Source organism: Sinohyriopsis cumingii, chromosome 9 (assembly GCF_028554795.1).
Source record: "Sinohyriopsis cumingii isolate HCF-2022 chromosome 9, ASM2855479v2, whole genome shotgun sequence".
Lineage (NCBI taxonomy): Eukaryota > Metazoa > Mollusca > Bivalvia > Unionida > Unionidae > Sinohyriopsis > Sinohyriopsis cumingii.
In genome coordinates, this window is record NC_142969.1 from 99,519,556 (window position 1) to 99,524,418 (window position 4,863).

The following is a 4,863-nucleotide window of genomic DNA, read 5'->3' on the forward strand; positions in this document are numbered from 1 at the left end:
TGCCCGCGGTGTCGTCTACTGCTCTCTTTGAAGACAATGTCTGACTGGACGATTGCAATGCTAATTGCGCTCGACAACGACCTGAAGCCTGGTGTGCTGATGTATACGGCATTGTTTCTGCGCAGCTGTTAATTGAAACAGGTAAAATCACGACATCTAGGTCATGCCGGTGGACAGCTTCAGACGCTCGCACAGATACAGACGACGCCTTTCTAAGGACTCTGGCGAACCTCGCCCAGTACGTAAGAAATATTGAGCTATTGAATTGCACAAATTATTTCGACGTCATAGACATGAATGACCATATGGTGTTCACATAGACCGCCAATAGACCAACATTCTCTGACGTAGATTTTGTTCACTCCTATTGTGGTCTGGCGTAGTGGCATAGTCAAGACTGTATAAAGAGGAGACGTAACGGCCCAAATGTAAACATATATAATCGCATGGTATGTGTTCCGCTCGACTTCCTTTATTTAGTCGCGAGTTTCTCGAAATCGGCTCGACGAAATTTCTTTAAACTTTTTCTGCTGTCATAAAGGCGCCTTATTTCGATACTGCATAAGAGGCGTTGAAATCAAAATTATCTAAGAAAGGGTTCTATAAGTACAAACTATTGATACAGTTTATTAACACTTAAATATTTTTAATAGCCCGTACCCCCCCCCCCAAGGTTTGCTGTTTTGTCTCCACAGAATTCGTCAGGACATCCTTCGTAGGTGAACAGCATATTCTTACTGCATATGTCGTACGCGACCTCCATCTAGCCGTAGATTTACTGAAATCATCTCAACGAATTTTTTTTTCAAACATTTTCTACGGTCAAAATGTGTACCTAGTTAGATAGTATGCAAGAGACGTTGAAACCACAATCCTATTAGTAGGTATTCGATTAGTAGAAAATATCGATACAATCTATTAACATTTGGTTGTATTGTTGTTTTTGTTGGGGGTTAGGGGTAATACCCGGTACTCAGAGGGCGTCCCTTTTTTGCAGTTTCCTCTTGACGAAATTCGTCAGGACAATTTTCGTGGTTGGACCTCTATCCTCTAGAGATAAATTGTCAAAAAAGGGTCTTTGTTATAATCTTTCTTTCGGCATGTGTCGTACGAGACCTCCATCAAGTAGCTGATTTCTCGAAATCGGCTCAACGAAATTCCTCAGGATTTCACTATCTTCTAGAGACAACATGTCAAGAAGGGTCCTTGTCAAATCTCTTTAAAGGTGATAATTAACAACCAAACTGTATAAGTAAGATATAATCTTCTTGCGGCCTGTGCTTGATCCGCCCTCATCTCCCCTTTATCTGACCCCAATTTCTGGAAATCGGTTAAAGGTATGCCAAGTTCCCCAGTTCCAAGGACTTTAAGACAATATTCAAAGTCAACTGAAGGCTTCTTAAACTCGTAAATACGCCACATAATTCTCCTCTAAGGACATGACGACTACACGAGACATCTCCAATAGCACACTTGTATGGTCTTTTATGGTTTCCCTTTTACTGGAGTCATTAGTAAGCTTTTCGGAATACTAATACTTCACTTCATGCATCACAAGACACGACCCAAACGCCTAACACAAATGATTAATCCTACATCAAATTACCAAACACGTGTTCCTATCAATATCCTAAACCATTCATACATATAGTACGTGATTTGTCCATATTTAGCTTCATATGGCACTCGTATTTCTTCAGTCAGATTAGGATACACTAATGCATGCCCTAAAGAGCTTTCTTCGCTTGATCACGTTGTAGAACTCTGCTTTCATTCAATTCGATGGGGCTTTTCCATTCTGTCTTTCTCCTCCTTATTTTTAAATTGTATTTTTAAGTTTTGTATTGTTAACGTCGCTTTAACAATTTGAATTATATCGTAGCGATATCTGCATTGTGGTAGTTTATATTAATGTCTAGCGTTTGGTCATCGTGCCACAGACATGTAGTATCATGTTCCACCCCGCGACATTATCCTGGGGCCATGCCGACCAGTTTTAATACTAACCTCATAACGCTGAGCGCCAAGCGAGGTAGCTATTAGTACCATTTTTATAAGTCTTCGGTATGGCTCGGGCGGGGTTCCATCCCGAGACCTCACTCATCCGAGGCGGATTATTTAACCACTTAGACCACTGGAGCAGTCCTTCAGTAGTAAATGGGGATAGATTAGCGACAATGGGAATTAGCATTACAGAGACCCCTGGGTCAGATTAGCGACAATGGAAATTTAACATGGCGAAAAATCGTGGGTCAGATTAGCGACAAGGGAAATTAACATGGGGAATAAATCGTGGGTCACTCTAGCGACAAGGGGAATTTAACATGGAACTATAGTGTGGGTCTGTCTAGGGACAATGGGAATTTAACATGGGGAATAGATCGTGGGACTGTCTAGGGACAATGGGAAATTTAACATGGGGAATAGATCGTGGGACTGTCTAGGGACAATGGGGAAATTTAACATTACGGAAACCCCTGGGGGATATAGCCTCAAGGGAATTTAACATATGGAAATTGAACATGGTGGATCTGAATAGCGTCAAGGGGAATTGAACATGGTGGGACTATCTAGGGACAATGATGGTAGAGGGTCAAACACAACAGAGACAGAAACATACATACACTAGTACAAGCGTGGGATTTATATATAAAGCATTACGAAGACCTGAAATCTTGCTGGGGTGTTCAAAAATTTGCATAATTGTAATGATGCTATAAATAGCTATAATCAAGGAAATGCTCAACGACAAAATGGATGTGACTAAAAGTAACGTTAAAATGACGAAATTGTCCCAGAATTTAAAGGAAAATAAACATATCCCCGAAAATTAAGTTACAATGGTTTAGACTAAAATGGATAAAATTAGTAACTACTTACAATATCAACTTCTGTGACGATCGTGGATAAATACCTATGTATCTATAATCAGCTGAAATTCCTATGAAATCCCACTATCTATTTATAGCTCCAACTTGTGGGTTTTTCCTTTGGAAAATCCCACTATCTTTTTATAGCCTCAGCTTGAGTGACGTTCCTGTTTATGAATTCTAGTATATATGTATAGCTACAAAATGTGAAATCCCCAAGTCGATATTTATAGTCTCAAAATTTCCAGCCTCAGTGACGTCACTGTACTGAACACTAGGGGATAAATGGCAACAGTGTTGCAAGTGGCTGACCTGAATACGCGCTACTGTAGGTAGGTAGGTAGAGTGTATCTGATAGGGAAAAAGTGAGTTTTATAGGGACAAACAGAGACCAATACACACACACACACACACACACAACATACGCGCGCAGACACACTCACACACACACACACAGAAGAGGAAAAAACAAACCCCAAATATACTATCCACACTCGGGAGGAAGAAAAAAAAACAACCAAATATACGATCTACACAACGTACGCGAACACACACACACACACACAGGGAAGAGGAAAAAACAAAATCCAAATATACTATCAACACAGAAGGGAGATAATACAAACCCCAAATAAACTATCCACACAAACGTACGCGAACGCATACAAACCCCAAATAAACTATCCACACAAACGTACGCGAACGCATACAAACCCCAAATATACTATCCACGCTGGGGAGGAAGAAGAAAAAACAACCAAATATACGATTTACACAACGTAAGCTAACACACACACACACACACACACACACACACCACAGAGGGAAGAAGAAAACCATTATACACTATCCACACGGAGTGAAGAAATAACCCTTTATATATATACTATCAACAGAGAGTGAAGAAAATAACCCATTATATTCCATCAACACAGAGTGAAGAAGAAAAAGTTTTTTGAAAGCACCTAAGCCCTCACCTGCAATGACCAACTCTGCCAAACACCTACACCCCACCCCACCCCCCACTCCCAGCACTACAAAACCCATTTAACCCGTTATTTTATGGCATCAGTGTGTGCTTTAGGAAACATCAAGACACAAAATGATGGATGAATAGACTGACTATTGTTTACGGACTTGCATGCCTAAAGAGCGTGCGTGAAGGAAAACATCCTTCCATTTCAATTCTAACTAAAACATGATCCAGAGGGATAGAGAGGTGAAAGAGCACAATTTCATAAAGTGTGAGTAAAAACAAAACACGCCATCCTTATTATACAATGTCAAGACCAAGAGACACTTACGTTTTCTTTCTGGTCTATTCTCTTTTAGAAGGTAGTATGAAATTTCACATCAGGGCCAACGCATCGGCTCACATTGTCAATTTTTCCATTTCCATGTCTTTACTGGCACAAGTTCTTCATCATCTTCAATTTCTTCTTCTTCTTCTTCTTCTTCTGAATCCCTCTTCTCTGTTTCGTCTTGTTTTTTTTTTCTTCTCTTTTCTCGTAGGGCACTCTGAATTCCAGTGTTCTTTCCCTTGACAACGATATTAGGTATCTTGACTTTTGTCTCTCTTTCTTAGACGAAGCAGGTATTTTGGAGACAAATACCCATTTACCTTTGCAGATATAGCAAACTTCATTAGCACACACTTTCGTATGACTCTCATCAAATCAACGACCAAAAGAATAAGTTTTGTTGCCACTTTCGCCTGTGAATTATGCTTTCGTATGACTTTTAGCAAATATTTGACCAGCAGGTCGATCTGTGCTGACTCTTCCATCTTCGTGATCGTTTGAGAGCGGAATGAATACTCTGACGCTAAGACACTCTCCTTATATACAGGGACCTGCTGCGTATGAAACCTAGTCAAATGTAATTTTGCAATAAGATGAAACGATTTCATTGAGGAAGTAAAAGGCAATGATGTACCGTATCGCCTCACACAAAACCTGAAGTGTTAGCTTAGATCCGTGTCAGCAATTTCGAA